The sequence below is a fragment of the Rattus norvegicus genome, chromosome 3 (assembly GCF_036323735.1).
Source record: "Rattus norvegicus strain BN/NHsdMcwi chromosome 3, GRCr8, whole genome shotgun sequence".
Taxonomy (NCBI): domain Eukaryota; kingdom Metazoa; phylum Chordata; class Mammalia; order Rodentia; family Muridae; genus Rattus; species Rattus norvegicus.
The window spans coordinates 168,171,780-168,188,871 of record NC_086021.1 but is presented as its reverse complement, the minus strand read 5'-3'; the positions used below and the strand labels follow the sequence as shown (position 1 = coordinate 168,188,871).

The 17,092-nt window shown below is 43.2% G+C and overlaps 1 long non-coding RNA gene across 2 annotated transcripts; it reads left to right on the top strand.

The window, feature by feature from the left end:
- Nucleotides 1-309: 309 nt before the first annotated feature.
- Nucleotides 310-14,372, top strand: LOC108350510 (uncharacterized). 2 transcript variants are annotated; one of them, XR_001837340.3, is made up of 4 exons: nt 310-664; nt 1,252-1,589; nt 9,548-9,679; nt 12,923-14,372. It is a non-coding gene; the product is annotated as an uncharacterized LOC108350510 (long non-coding RNA). The 2 variants fall into 2 exon arrangements; XR_005502685.2 differs by having other exon boundaries at nt 9,548-14,372.
- Nucleotides 14,373-17,092: the final 2,720 nt, after the last annotated feature.

The following is a 17,092-nucleotide window of genomic DNA, read 5'->3' as shown; positions in this document are numbered from 1 at the left end:
ACCAAGACCTTCTATAATAAAAGCTACACAGACAGTAAAAGTCAACAGCAGTTGACAGTCTTTCTCTGGAGATGAATCAAGAGAATAGAGGAGAGAATTCAGAAAGAAAAGCTAAGAAATAAACCTGAAGCATCCTTCATTCTGTGAAAGGGGTGGGGTTGGTGCAACCCAGCTGACTTAGTTTTGCTACCTGCGACTGTGACAAAATGCCCTGGCAAAAGTGACTTGGGGAAGAGGGTTTATTTTACCTCACAATGCCAGGTCATAATCCATCACAGTAGGGAAATCAAGGCAGCCAGAGGCAGGAACTTGAAGTGATTGGTCACATCCCATCCAAAGTCAAGAGCAGAGAGAGAAATTATTACACTCATGCAGGACCACTTTACCTTCTCCTTGTCATGTAGCCAAGGATCCAAACCTAGGGAATCCCTCTACCCACTCTTATGCTGGGTTTTTCCACATCAATTACCATAACTGAGACAATCTCCCACACTCATGTCCACAGGCCAACCTGATCTAGATAATCCCTCATCAAGACACTCGTTCCATATGACACTGCACTGTGTCAAGTCAACTATTAAACTAGCCATCACTCCAGCACGGTGGAAACTTTACTAAGCTTTGTGGTGAGGTGCTCAAGAATCTGGACCCTGGCATCAGACAGGTCTGTTGTGGTTTGCCCTGAAGTTATCTGTATTTTGATGCTAATTCCACTGCCCCAAGGACAGCTGCCTAGTCACTACTCAGAAGTCAGATGACTTCACCAGAATCACCTCCCCATTGAATTTGTAAAGTACAGGTGAGGGCACAGGTACAGGATAGAAGGAAGCCTATCATTGGAGGAGAAGGAAGGATGGGCAGAAGAGAAGTTTGAAGGAGGAGGAGGAGACAAGGAGAGAGAGGGAGAGACAGGACAGAGAGAGAGAGGGGAGAAGCCATGGTGATGTTAAGATTCTGCTCTGTGTATTTACAGGTTGTTATCAATGTTCCTAAGGGATGGATGGTACCGGGCATTGTATGTTTAAGTGGGCAATTATATCTTACCAATTGGGTCAAAGATTATTGTGTTGTGTGTTCTTTTATGTGAGGGTTTGAGTATAGGAAAGTGTGTGGCAGCAAGAGACACTGGGTCGCCGAGGAGTGGGGATGTGTTTCCACCAAGATATCTAGCAGACATCTTGGGCACCGCTGTGCGGACCAAGCAGGGAAATAGACAACTATACTTTTTCTTTTTATATTTTTACAACACAGGTCACCCAGTTCTGTTGCTCGGTTACACAGAACAGGGTCAGTGTTCTCACCTGGTGAGTGCTATCAGAACCTTCTCCTCTGGAATGAGACAATCACATGAGCCGATGGTCCACGAACATTGCTCAGCCCAGTTCCCAACTCCTAGCACACGATGCGTCATTTGTAACCATTATTGCGGATGCTATTGCCATCATCTTCCTGGTGAGCTACAGTAGCCCGAGTGGATGCTGTGGCACGGGTAACCAGGCATCACTCAGCTGTCGTCCCTCTCACAGAAGCCGACTGGAAAAATGAAGTCCTTATCTCGAAGCTCCGCTTCTCAGAGCTTTCTCTCACAGGTCTTCCCCTTCTCCCTTCTTCCCTCTCACCCACCATTCTTCCTTCCACCGGTCTTCCAGCTTTCCCCAAAGCAGCACTTTTCCACGGTGACAAGTGAGGCGCTAATCTAAGCAATAATTTAACTCCTTGCTTCCTACTTAAAACTCCCCTAATTACTGGGTAATGGGTCTGCAGAGGCAGTGGGGCTGGGTGAGCTCTGCCCTGCAGGCACAGCTGTAGCTCATCTGTCTGCTCCCTAATAGCTCTCTAAAGTTCACCCTTATAAACATGTCACTGGGCTGGTAATTGAGTGACTGGTCATGAGGTTCCACGCTTGGTACCTGTGGGTCACCGATCACTCAGGGGTGATGGATCTTTCTCCAATATACCTCGGCTGGGCCAGCCACAGAGCCTTCTATCACCCCTGAGCAGAACATTACTCTCTGGAAAGACTGGAGTATGCCCCTGTGTGCCATTGTAGCCATGGCCTTCACCAGGAAGGGCCAGACAGGGAGGGTAGGATAGGACCGCGCCACCCTTCCATCACTTCCTGCCCCGCCCAGCAGCCTCTCCTGCAAGGCTTTCTCCTAGGACTTGCTGGCCCTGAAAGACACCAGAGGGCTGTGAGCTTTCAGGTTAAAAATAATTGTACTGTAGAGTTAAAGTCTCTCTGCGAGTCAAGGAAGCTTTTTGTGACTGGTGGAAAGGATCGGAGTATGGCCTTCCAAAATGCATTTGAACGTACTAGAAATGTCTACCACTTCTGAAGTGTGAGTCCATGAGGACATTGTTTAACCGCATTGCTCCCTAATTTCCTCATTCACAAAACAGATATGTAGCACCTGCTTGCTCCCCAGGGCTGTGCAGTATATATCAAAGTGGCCAATGGTACCCAGCACACAGTAGATCACCGATAAATGCTAGATTGTGCTAAATAAGCTTATTTTCCCCTCAATTTTCATAAGAAATATTCTTTTTCTTTTCTCTTTTGGGGACAACAGGATGTAGTGGCTAAGGTTGGGATGAAAAGAATCCAATGTTAACTCCACTATTTGCCCACTGATGGCACGGCCCTGGGAAGTTCAGTTAACCTACCTGGATCTCCGTTTATCACTCCATAATGTGGTAATACTATTGAGAACCTCACAGAGTTCTTGTAAGGATTAAATCAAGTAATGTGCATGAAGCACTTAGCATAGTAATTACCAAATAATTGAAGGTAACCTGTAGATAAACATTAGCTTGGGGGTGTGTTTAATGAGATTTTCAAATATCTTTATTCAGGGCCCATCCTTAAATATATTCTTAAAATAAATTTTCAAGGATTTTCGACTTTAAAATGGACTTGATAGGTTTTTTAAGTAAACAAACAAATGAACAAATATACAAACTAACCAGAAAAGGACACAAAGTTGGGTTGGTAGGAAAGAGAGATATTGGGTGAGGGGCAGCACAACCAAAACAAGCTATTTTAATGAAAGTTCTAATAAATATTTTAAGAAGAAATAAGGTCTTTACTTGTTAAAAATGAGTATGTCTCCAAGAAGACTCTTCTTCAAAGAGTTTGAAGAACTTACAGGTAAATACAATATAGAGTAGGGAACAGAAAATCCATCTCTTGTTTGACAACAGACTGGGTGACACAGCATGAGAAGGAAAATACAACACGGTAGAGAGGACCTGCGAGTCTGCATTTTGGAACAGGGCAGAAGGCAAATGGCAGAGATCTAGAGAATGGCCTCCCATTAAGAACGGAAAAAGAAAGCCCAGAATGGAGCAGACTGCATGATAGCATGGGGAAGCTGCCTTTGACTTCTTGAAGTTTGTACTGGAAAGAATTAAAGATGTAATTCTGTAGTGCGCATTAGGCTGAACGTCTCATCAAATCCCATACCAACCCTGCTGCCATTGGCAGACAGTCTGCAGTCTTTATTTCTAGGATATAGAGGTGACTTGCACATAGTCCATTTATACTATGCGACCCTAGCCACCACTCAAGCATCATATTTGGATTCTTGAACAGTGATGAGGTGATCTTGCTAAGTCGCTGATAAGTCGGCCTTCTTAGATACCACCACCATCTTTTTCCGTATACCAGAATCTGTGTGACGGCCTAATGGAATAATTCATTTTTGTTCTCTTATACTATCAAGTACTGAAGCAGGATGCACACGCGGATGGTTACTGTGGGAAACATGCTTCAGAAAAGTCCAGCATATGAAACAAGACTGGCAATATCCAGTCTTCCCCAAATGGCAAGTCTTCCTGCTCAACTCTCCAATGGCCTTCAGTTGGCCAACTCTATGCAACTCTAAGAAAAGCATGAAAATATACCTAACTAATAGTTATGTAAAGCTATAGACCTGGCACAGAACTGGGCGCTTTATAAATAATAACTCATTCACAAGCTAAAGAGACCTGTAAGAGGATAGATATGTGTAAAAATTTAGAAAAAACATCAGATAAACAAATGGGAGAACAGACCGCAAAATAAGCCTTCTTGACATGCTTAAAAAATGTCAAGATCAAGACAAAGAAAGATGGACAAAGTAAAACAGAGGAATGCAACTAAAGAAGCCGGAGGTGACGGGCAGGGAGTCATGTTAGCTTGAAGTGACAAGTGATGAAATTGGAAGAAGTCTTGAGTTTTTTCGAACATATGGCCTACTGTTGGCCGAGGCTTCTGCTTTTGATAATGTTTGAAAATGCTCTTGGCATCAGGAAATGCACAGTAACACATTTAGGGCCCAGGTGTCATGCCCACATCTTACTCATCAAAATGGTCCACAAAAATACTAAAGATGGACAAAGAGGAACCATGATGAAGTAAAAATAAAAACGCTAACATTTGGAAAATCTGAGTGGAGGGGCATTGGAATAGTGGAAATTTGTATGTCTTTTGCATAAGTTTACATAAGTCTAAAATTACTGAGCAAGAAGTTTGTGGAGAAGAGGGGATATGGAAACCATAATCAGGTTATGTGATTATGTGAGGGGGAAAATCCATGTTCAATAAAAGGAAAATAATAAGTAAATAAATAAATAACATCTAAATTTACCATTCAAATTATATTGTTTAAACATTAGAAGTCAGGTGTGTTTGTTTTTTATCACTTACGAATTTAAATCTAGGAGGTGACTTTTGGAACTTCAACTTACTGTTTGCCTGTACTTGTGTTAGTGCAAAAGAGAAGAAAGCTTTACAGAGGAATTCTTCCCCAAGTGGTCCAAGCAGGAGATGAGACAAACTGAGCAGCCCCACAGTGTGATGATAGATAGACAGGGTAGTTCTGTTTCCCTCTAAGGAAGGCAGACATATCAATGCTTTTTCTCATCTCCTTATGAAAAGCATCTAATTCAGAGACACAAATAACATATTTCAAACAAGATAATAAAAAGAATTAGAGACATAGTTATCTTTAGAGTTCAAATTAATATTAGCTTTTCTAAAGTTTTGGAGTCTTCCCATAATGGCCAGAATCACTTCAAGTATTGTGGGAAAACCCAAAAACTTTCCAGATTCTAGGTTCTTTCTAGAAGAAGGTTCTTGAATCTTTAATACTCAAGTCATCCCCTCCCTAATAACCTATAAATCCAGGTGTTAGTGTTGCCGACCTTCTACCTTTGTCCTGGGCCATACTCACGTGGTTACAAAGACCATAGTTTACATCTACTCATACCGCTGAAGACTCTATCACGGTGACATTCTTTGGACCAGAGGAAGACAAAATCCACAACAAATAGTCATTAGATAGTACTTCAAGGAGAACAGAAACTGAAGATGTCAGGGAACATGCACCAGAACCCTTTCCCTACCTTGCATTTCTCAGTATTTCAACACACAAGGAAGTGGGCCAGTCAGAAGTGTTGCTGTCTTACACAGAGAACAGGACTAAGCAGTTCCTGTCTCCAAGGACTCTAGCCTGTGGGTGGCAAGTGAGAATGGTCACATGGCTATCATCCCCACCGTGTCACAACACCTGTTCTGAGAGTATCAAACACAGAGTGGCAGAAGGCCACTGTGTGGAGCTCACCAACCTCACTGGCTTGTGGGATATTTGTACTTTGTTAGGAACTGGCAGCATGTGTTTGAGGACCAGCCCAACTCTGGCATGATTCCTGTGCTTTATGGATCCCTCTGATCCAGAGAAATCTCAATCCTCTTCAAAATATCTGTATATTCTCTTCTGTTTTGTTTTGTCTTTCTGAGATCTGTTCTCACTACCTCACTGTGTAGCTCAGGCTGGCCTAGAACTTGGAGTACTCCGGACTCCATCTTCCAAATGATGAAATTGAAGGAGTGCACCACCATGTATGGCTTGTACTCTGCTCTGTACCTAAATTGGCGTGAATTGGTGCAGAAACGTAACTATCGTACAGTGCATTCTCACTGTGTGTCAGACGGGTGAGTAACTGAATTTATTCTATAGCAAGTACCAGCATCATTACATTTATAAACTGAAAACTGAAGTTTCAAAAATTATCCAAATCAAGCAAGTAATGAAGATGGATTTGGAGTCTAGACAGTTCTAGAAGATGAATTTTGGCCACTAAGGTAAATCTTCAGTCGTGTACCATGTAATCCTACTTCAGTCAATGGTGGACCACATACAGGTCCAGGATTCTCTAATGCCTTATGACCTATACACACCTTATCTGTCTTACTTTGTGTGTGTATTACTCAACAATGAAGGAACAATGCATTTTTCAGAACATACCCCCATTGGTAATCCATACACATCTATAATTATATGTCAGTTTCTTATCACTGAGATATGTATATCCCAAGATATATATTAGTATTTCTGCTAATTGAAGACATTATATTATGTATATATATTTATATGTACATATATATTTACTTAGTGGTAAGGAAGACTCAGGAAACTTACTTTAAGCTTTGTGAATTTCTTATTGTTGGATTGTAGGCATATGTTCCATCAAAGTTAATTAAATTTGTCTTTTTCATTGTGAAATGTTTCAAATACTTCATAACTAAAGAAGAAATACAACAAAACTCCATGACCACCACCCAGATATTAGCAATACTAAACATCACAATGAATAGCAACCCGTTTGAAATCAAGGTTGTGCTTTTTGATATACCCAGATGTGGGGTGGCTGGACCATGTAGATGAACTTGGAAGCCATTGTGCTGAGTAAAATAACACCAAAATGAGATATTTTTTTTGCAGTAGAATCTGAAAAATTCAAGCTTGTCAGAAGGGTGGTGACTAAGAACAGGTAGGATGGCCAGGGAGAAGATGCTAACCAAAGACAGGAACTTTCACCTACTAGATGAATGAGTCCTAGACACTAAATATACGTATGGCAACTATAGTCAGTAATATTTTATTATGTACTGGGCACTTACAGACAATAGACTTAAAGACTTAAAGACAATAGACTTTAAATGTTCTCTCTCTAAATATATACATATACATACATACCATACACACACACACACACACACACACACACACACACACACACACACACACACACAGAGTCGTGAAGCCAGGAATAGTGGCACATGCCTGTAAATAGAGCACTCAGGAAATAGAAGCAGAGGTCAAACTGGATATTATAGCAAAACTATCACACACACCAAAAAATGTTTTGCCTGTGAAACTCACAGATCTGCAAGTGAAGTAAGGTGTTTTTAAATAATAATAATTTTTAATATAATTAAGTAAAATTATTGCTATATCAATTAAATATATCAACCATTACATAATGCATACAGATGTGTGTGTTATATGTTTGTGTATTCGTGTATATGCATGCATGTGTGTACTCAGAGCCTGGGTAGAGCTCATGCATGTAGAGCCCAGAGGTCAATGTTGTGGGTCTTCCTCGTTAGCTCTCTACATTGTATTTAGAGACAATGATGGATACTGAACCTGGAGAGCTTGTGAATCTGGTCAACTGAGACATCCCCTGACATCATTATATACAGGTTTACTGGTCAATCATATACCAGTAAAACTGAGGGAAAAGAAATAAAACATTTTACAGTTTTTACCAAGAAGAATTGACAACCTCCAAGTTGCATCACCAAATCCCATTCCTTACTTTGTGCCTGTAAAACCAGAGCATTGCCTTCATTTCCATGTCCACCCTTTCACTTTCTCTTCAGGTTCATTACACAAAAATACACTGTCTAGGGGCTGGGGATTTAGCTCAGTGGTAGAGCGCTTACCTAGGAAGCGCAAGGCCCTGGGTTCGGTCCCCAGCTCCGAAAAAAAAGAACCCCCCCCCAAAAAAATACACTGTCTATAAATACTATGTAGTAATCCTACTAGCTGCTTCCCATGTGTCCCTTCCTGAGTGGGTACATGCTTCTCGGTTTTTTTTTTCCCGGAGCTGAGGACTGAACCCAGGGCCTTGCACTTGCTAGGCAAGCACTCTACCACTGAGCTAAATCCCCAACCCCTTGCTTCTCGGTTTTTAGTAAGCATTTCACCAACTTTAGGTGGTTTGAGGTCACACATACAGTTACACAAAGTCTGACTGTTGATCCATGTTGTCTTAACAGTGTTTTTAAAGGGGCTAAAAGAATATAGAACTCCTTTCCCCCACTGTCTCGAAGCCAGGCAACACTGATGTCCAGTCTGCATCTACTTAATGAGCTTATGGCTTTTGTCCCTGGGCTAATAACAATCTTAAATATGCTACAAGAGCTTGTGGTCTCAAAGTCTCCTTGAATTCCTAGGATCGGCCAAACTTGGCTATCATGTGGTTATTTTGTCCTTGAGATTGTATAGATTGGTTTGCTCACATTTTATTAGTGTCCCCATCTGTGTTTGTAACGCAGCATGAGCTACAATTCCTTGTGTCCCAGCACCCTCACCCACCTGGAATCAAGTTTAACTAATGCCATTTAATAAGTTGGAGAACTTTCTGGTCTTGACTTTTTGCCCCAAATTTTAGTACATTTATTTATTTGGAAGGTTCATGCATGGGGTACAAGTGATAGTCAAATGACAATTTGTAGGAATCAGCCCTCTCCTTCCACCATGTGGGATGAAAATTGGGATGGCGAGCTTGGTGGCAAGTACCTTAACTCAGTGACCAATCTCCAAAGCCCTAGTTGTCTTTTGGTTTTAGTTTTCACTTCTTTTTATTCTAGTGCTTGGGGTCTAACCCCAAATAGGCAAGTTCTCGCATTGAATTATACCCCAAACCCTAACCACCTTTCTGCATTCTCTGAAATATGGACTCACTAGAGAAGATTTGGTTTAAAAAAATGTAGACCCATAGCAGCATTTAAAAACGATGTTCTTGGATACTTGATACTTCCTTCTCCTTCTCCTTCTCCTTCTCCTTCTCCTTCTCCTTCTCCTTCTCCTTCTCCTTCTCCTTCTCCTTCTCCTTCTCCTTCTCCTTCCCTTCCTCTTCCTCCTCCTCTTCCTCCTCTTTCTCCTCCTCTTCTTCTTCACCCCCTTCTCTTCCTCTTCTTTTACTTATCATCATCATCATCTCCTCCTCCTCCTTCCCTTCCTCTTCTTCCTCCTCTTCCTCCTATTCCTCTTCACCCTTCTCTTCCTCTTCTTTTACTTCTCATCATCTCTTCTTCCTCTTCTCCCCCTCCTCCTCCTCCCCCTCCTCCTCCTCCCCTTCCTCCTCCTCCCCCTCCTCCTCCTCCTCCTCCTCCCCCTCCTCCTCCTCCTCTTCTTCTTCTTCTTCTTCTTCTTCTTCTTCTTCTTCTTCTTCTTCTTCTTCTTCTTCTTCTTCTTCTTCTTCTTCTTCTGTTAGCTATACTTCTGGAGAAAAAATTATCTAAGTTTTTAAATAATCAACACGATGTTTTATTTTTGTTTTCAATCCTTTTCTGCAGTAGCCCTATACTTCTACTTCCAATGTGTTCATCCTACAAAGTCTTCCCTGAGGACTGTCCTCATTAGCAGTGTTTTAAAACAGAAAAACAAGCAAAACTTTCTGCTGCTCACATATTTTCCCTTTGTTTACTTGTTAGTGTTTTCTTTAACCACTTGGAAGCACATGCACCTGTGCTGAGGTGAGTCTCCCTGACAAGGCAGTCTTCAGGGTATGGAAGGAAAGACACTCACCTCTATGGCCGGCATAAGAAGTTTGTGGACACACCAGGGTAAGGATCCAAGATAAACAAGCAAGAATGAAAGAAACAGAACAGAGAGATCTTGGTGGCCCTCACTTGCCACCTGAGCACCCTTGAGTTTGTATTAAAAGAAAAACAACATATGACTTCTTTTGAAGAACAAAATTGGACTTATGGGTCCTATACCACTCACAGACAGCATTTACTCAGCCAGACATCGACACTGTTGCTACTAATGACATCAGAATTATTATTGGCTTTGTTTGGGTGAAGGCATCTGTGCAGGGCCAGCCAAGGCCAGACATCCCTTCCCTTCATACTTATCCTGGCTCAGGTCTGGCACAATGAGACCAGAACAGTCTCGATAGGTATAAGATAGACCTTGACCTGGCCCTAGGAGACTACAGATTCATCTTACCAGCTCCTTCCTACAAGTAGTAAGACACACATTTTCATACAGTAGACAGTGTGGTTTTGAAAATGTAGAATTTCATAACTAGTGATTCCCAGATATGTCAATGCTTTCCAGAGTGGAATTATACCCAGGGCTGGTATGATTATACCCTAGCCTGCTTGTATAACATGGTTCTGTTTAAATTGGTCTCCCTCATATCCCAGGGGTTCCATACACAGTGTCTCCCTTTTCCTACCACATACCGATGGTAGACAGGCCATCTGCCCCCACACTCAATCCATCCATGCTTAAACAGTAAGCATGCACATAAATGTTCATTTAAGGAAATCACTACTGTAAGGATACCACATTTCTCAGAGTAAGGTACCAAATGTGCCCCTTCAACCTCTTTCAATGAGATATCTGATATGGGAGACAATATCACCAGTGCATTTGGGGCTCGGGATAAAAATCACAATGATTAAAACCAACAGTCATCATCGTGTAAACTACAGGGTCATGTTCACAGGCTCAGAGTTCTTTCCCATGTGTCCATGCACACATGTGCACATACCAGCACCTCTGTGTTTAGCTCCTTTGGGCTCAACAGTTGGAGACCTGATGGCATTGGCTAGAGAGAGACTAACAACATACGGAAGGCCACAGCCTTAGAGAATATCCAGTGGCTGGAGAAGGAGGGCAAAGAGGAGCTGCAAAGCTATGAAGGAAATAGAAGGAAAGAGTAGAAAAGAACACTGCTATGGAGGCGAATACTAAATGCCAGAGTACTTTACTCTTGATAGATGTATTTATTTATTAGCTTGCTTGCTTACTTGCTTGGTTCGTGTGTGTGTGTGTGTGTTGAGTGTGTGTGTGTGTGTGTGTATGTGTGTGTGAGAGAGAGAGTGTGTGTGTGTGAGTGGGGGGAGCTGAGTGTGTGTGTGAGTGTATGTGAGTGTGTGTGGGGAGGTGAGTATGTGAGTGTGGGTGGGTGAGTGTGTGTGTGTCTGTATGTGTGTGAGAGAGTGTGTGTGCGAGTGTGTGTGTGTGAGTGTATGTGTGGGTGAGTGTGTCTATGAGCATGTGTGTGTGACTGTGTGTGTGACTGTGTGTGAGTGTGTGTGTGTGTGTGTGTGTGTGTGTGTGTAAGTGGGGAAGGTAGTATACATGTGAAGTGGAAACTTAAGGGTTCTTTGGAAAGTCAGTTGTGTTGGATGGTGTTTTGCTGGGACAAACACATGAAGGAGTGCTTTCCTGAAGTGGACATAGGTAAAAGACTAAGATAGACTCATGGAGGAATGTTTCCCTGAAGCAGACACAGGAGAAAGGGTGTTCTGCTAAAGGAAACACATGAAAGGACACAGGAGGAAGGATTCTTTGCTAACAACATTCATGTATTGGTCTGCCTTACATTGCATAGTTGAGCTGCATTTATTGGGACTCCATAGAGAGAAATGCAACAAAACACTTCTGGTGGTGTGCTGCAGTTTCTTGCCACTTGACTTGGGCTGATTGGCAGAATGATGCTAGCAGAGACAGACGCACATGCTAAGACAAGACCCATGGAGGGCATGTGATATCTAGAGGTTATAAAGAGGACTCAAAGGGCAGTGAGGGAGGCTGAACCTGGCTTGCTTATAGAGCTAGCAGTGCAGTGCTTCTTGGTCTCTGGACTTCACTTCATTGAGATAGGCACAGCCAAGAACTTCTCCTAGCATCTCTCTAGGTCCCTCCTGCTGATTCGAACCAAGGCTGAGGTCTAGCTGTCTCTGCTAGGTAGTGCCACCACTGCTGATTCGTGTTTGCTCTCCTGATTCTACAGAGCTAGACTGGTGGTATATCTGTGACATGTTTGTGAGTGGATAGAACTGCCATTGCTAACTTATAAACTGAACTGCATATTTCCAGACAACACAGAAAGGAGTTGCTCCAAAGAACCTTCCTAAACAGGACCACTTCCTCCCCTCCCCCTTTTTTCCCACTACCTCTGGTGGGTGGTGGGCTACAAGGGAGGTTAAAGTTTATAAGAACCATCATTAAAAGTAGGATTTGAAAAAAATGAAGTTACATATAATGTGAGTGTGTTGTGATGTGTGTGCGTGGTATGTGAATATATGTGCAAGTGCATATAGCCATGTGCAAGTGCATATAGCCAGGTGAGAACAGCGTGTGTCCTGTTCTATCACTCTCCAACTTATTCCTCTGAGACAGGGTCTTTTACTGCATCTAGAACTCTGGAACTAGACTAGTGATGGTGCCTGCCTTTTTACACGGGTTCCAGAGCTTTGAAATCAAGTCTCAATGCTTACATAGCCAGTGCTCTTACCAATTGAGCTATTGCTCCAACCTCTACTCTCAAATATTTTTAAAGCTGGCTTCTCCTTGCCCATTTTTCCTATAGGAAACTCCCTACTTTGTGAATGGAAGAGAGGGATCTATGCAGTCAATGCACAACATCACAGTGGTCCAGATCCTGAACCATCTACTTGGGTAGCGGTTATCAGACATTCTAGAAGGGAAAGGGTACTTGGTGTATTTAACTATTGGGAGGAAAGCACTTTCGTCTCTTAAGCAAACCGAGTTGATAGGTGGTGGCAGGTGCCTAGAACACCAGCTTCAGACCACCTTCATGACTGAAGAATAAAGGAGAATCATATCTTTATTTCATATTTGCCGCCCTACATAGACAGAGCTAAGTCCTCTTCCACTTTATCCATGCTCTATCTCTAAAGAGGACGTGTTCTATCTGACTAACATTTCCAGGTCCCTAGAGTGTGCCAAACACTGCAGTGAATGCTTTCTTTCAATAATCTCCTTTGATTTACCACAAACAGTCACACCATGGTCTGCTTGCTGCTTCTGCCTGTCTTCCGATCTAGGGGTGCATCTGATATACTAACAGGTGAGCGAGAATGCTTCTGAATCGGACCTTTGCTCCCCAGCCTCCTGGGACTACTGGAACATAGCCGGAAAGCCTGATCACTGTGGAAGGTGAGTGTTTGGCACACAGATCACCATATTTTTGCTATTTTCTTTTGTGTGAGTTTTGCATGTGTTTGCAATTTTCCGTTTTAGAATGGTTTTATTGAAAAAATTACATTATTGTAGACACTGAGTCCATTTTTATTAACTGTGCTCTTGACAATTTCATACATATATCTAATGCATTCTGGTTCCTCTCAACCCCCCCCCTTCTCCCCTCTTTCCCTCCCACCTCCGCCTACACCCCCTTCCCTAAAAGTCCCTTTCTTGTGTCTTTTTGCTTTCTTTTGTGACCCACTAAGTTTAACCAGAGCCATCTGTTTGACTGTAAGTCTGAAGAAGTCTGCTGAAGCCTGGTAGGTTCATCTGTGGGTATTCGACTGAAGACAAGGAGCCCACACACACCCTGTGAGCACCTACCAGTAGCCAATAATTCAGGAGGGAGAAGTAGGACCCTTTGAGCCCCTCCCTGACCCATAATTGACTAATGATAGGTCTAATGTTGTGTAAGTCCATTGGAAGCAACCCCAGCTGCCATGAAATCATAATTATGATAGCTTTTCCATACCCAGAAGATAGCAGGTCACAGATCTCCATGACGTGCCCTGCCTTCTACATCCTCTCCACCCTCACCCCTGTGATGATTCCTGAGCCTTAAAGTAGGTAGCACACATATTCTACTTAGAGCCAAGCACTCAGCCATCGCTTAGTCTTAGCACCTCGAGCAGCCATGCCTCTCCGCACTCACAGCTATCCACAGTAAAGAGAAGCTTCTCTGATGAAGGTTGGAGGTAGCATTTGTCTATGGGCATCAACATAAATGTTTATGGGGCAGCTTTGTGCCTCGACAACTTAGCTACACGACCATAGACCTCTGTGACTATCTGTGCCATTTGTGCATAGAGATGTGAAATGTGAGCATAAATTTGTGCAGAGACATAAGTCCCATTCCTAAGGCCAGTGGATGAAAGAAGATGTGGGACGATATGAAGCGCGATGCTCAGAACTTCCTGTGTTGATTTGTTCACTGCCATCTGCTGGGTACTGTGTGGAGACGGGCCCCCAATAGTCAGCTTCAGGGCCCTATCAGGTAAGGGGTAGGATTCCTTGAGTCCCTCTCTGACTCAGCCCCACTGTGTCCTTCCTAAAGGACCGAGTGGCCAGTGACTAAGCAAAGCAGCAATAGAGACCCAGTCTCTGGGAACACAAGACAATGCTGATAATAGTGAGGTAAATATTATCTAAGGAAAATCTGATACACACACACACACACACACACATATATATATACACATATATATATATATATATATTATATATATATATATATATATATATATATATATATGATTACTCCAGAGCTTGCTTCCTTCCAAGTTGGGGATGTGCATTATTATGACTTGACTTTTCCTGCCTCCCGACCCTATCATTCCTCTTGCCACTCATGAGGATACCCCATGCAAACATCTTGCACCCCAACTTCCATCCATGTGCCTCCTTCAGGAGTAACCAGCAGGAAGAGGTAGGAGAAAGTGCTCCCAGGAAGCCCAACTATTATTAGTGTTCAGCACCCAGATTTGGACCCCTGAGCCCAGTGCTCGGCAAACCAAGCATAGACCGGAAGCTCCAAAACATATAAGGCAGGTCCTAGGGCTCTCTAAACAGCAGGAAGGCATCAAGGCTAAATTCAGAGAAGGCCTTTCCTGGCATCGGCTCCCTGCAAACCCAGCTGGATGCAGCTGCTAGAAGACTTTGAAGGCTGAAGCTCATGCCCTGACCCAGAAGGCCTCCCTCACAGCAGCTCAACCTCAGAGGCCAGGCCTACTCCCCAGCACCTCGACAGGGCAGCCACTCTGAGAGATGCCAGAGCCAGCAGGTGGCTCTGAAATGCCCCATGTAATTAGAAATCTCATTTCCATTCCTGGGTTCTGGTTTGCATGGCAAAGGGAGCCATTTGTCTGGAATGAATTATCCCCTCCCTGCAGATGTCTTCAAAGACTTATAATCCAAACGGGCTCATGGAAACCCAGCCTCCCAGGGCCACCCCTGCACACAGGAAGTCAGTCCTGTGCCTACACAAATGGGCTTTGGAAATATGCAAAATGTCAATGTGACAGAAAACTCAAGGGCGAGAGTGTGTGCTTGGACCTTAGGGAAGCTCAGACTACATTTACGCTCACCTCCACTCAGTTATGTCTGGAACTATCACTCCTTTAGTGCCAAATGGCTTACATCTGAGAAGCACTTAGTGGCAGTCAAACCCTATCTTCTCTTACTCAGGAAGGATGAACACCAGTCAGCCCTCAGGGTTACTTAGCCTTAAGATCCATATCTCTAAGTCAAACAGAGAAAAGTCCCATGTATATATATCTGACATATATGTAAGCTCTGGAGTTAATCATTCATCTATCCATTTATTTCTATCAATATTGTTTCCTTACTGGTCACCATGATCGCATAAAGGATCTCTCACTCTAGATGATTCTCTGAAGGAATCCATAGGAGGTTTTCTAGGAAGTGCTCACTGTGACTGTAAATGACGTATTTAAAGTTATGAATCTTGGAATAAAGATATAAATGTTTGAATAGATACTTCAGATAATATAAAGATCAGGGTGCCTCTCAAGGAGGGTTCTCTGGACCATGCCCAGTGCAGTTTCTACCTATGATCCAGGGACCAGTGCCATCAGCACACTGCCAGAGCTTGTTAGAAATGCAGATTCTCTGATCCAAAACTAACTGTATCAGAATCTTCCACCCTGAATAGAGAAACGTTTCTTGTGTCCTCTGTTCTGCTCAGAGAGGCCATGCAATGAGTCGCCTGATATTCAAGCTGTTCTGGGCCAGTGTCAGGACTTCCCAACTCAGAGAAACTTCTGCTTTCAGGTCCTAGGGCAGAGAGTATCTGGGGGTGAAGGGAGCTCTTGGCCTAGCTAACTCAACTTAGCTGCAGCCATCCTAGCTATTGAATGCACCCCAGGGAGTGAACACTGTCAATGCACTCAGGTCGGACAGTTGTCCAAAAGCAAAGAGAAGTAACTGAATCAAATCACCTCAAAGTGTAACGGCTTGGCATATCAGGTAAGCATTTTTCAGGGCCTCTCCCAGTCGTCTCTCCAGAGAACAGCTCACCTCCCACCTGGCATCTCAGGGACACCCCCACAACAAAGCCAAAAGACATCACTGCCAGTATTTCCTGTGACTCAAGAATCTACCGAGCTTTGCTGATTAAACCAAGAGGCAGCCCTGCCCAGATCAGAGGGGATGGCATGAATAGCAGAAGCCACGGCTCCCTGAGGGCTGCTCAAACAGGAGATTATCAGGCTTAGCTATATATTGGAATCACTTAGATAGCTTTCTGAAAGTGCTGTCACCAGAGTCCACCCCTGAGACTGACTTAATCAGTCTGGTAAACAACTGCCTGGGCATCCGATGTTTTCAAGTTCCCTGGACAATTCTAGAACACCTCAGAGTTTGATAACCCATGAGTATAATCCAATTGCAAAAAAGAGTTCAGAACCTTTTCTCAAAGTTTTTATTACATTTATTTGTATATGGGAGTAGGGGTGTAAACATCACGACACACATATAGAGGTCAGTGGGCAACTTGTCTCTGAACCATCTCTCCAGCCCTTAGACTGTTCATGAATATGAGGTTTCCCCCTTATTCACTGGAACTTGCACTCCTGTATACTCTCCTCCCCTTGGGTGCTGAAGGACCCAGTAACTGGCTTCTGGCAAACAGACTATAAGCAAAAGAAGGAGTCACTGTTGTAAGTAGGTGGCAAAGGGTTAAACTCCACCTCACTCTCAGGCATTCCTGTCCCACTGACTATTCTTACAGGCTTGCTCCAATGAAACAGGAAGCCATATTGCTCTTCTGAGAGGCCCACATGACAAATGACTAAGTCCTGCCATGGACCATGTGATAGACAATCTAAGTTGACTGTTGTAGAAATTATTAATCCTGATCCGGGGTTCCTACCCCTCCTTAATCAATTTATTCTCGGATAAAAGACACACACAATCTTTATATTTACATTAAGTCTTAAACATCATGAGAGTTG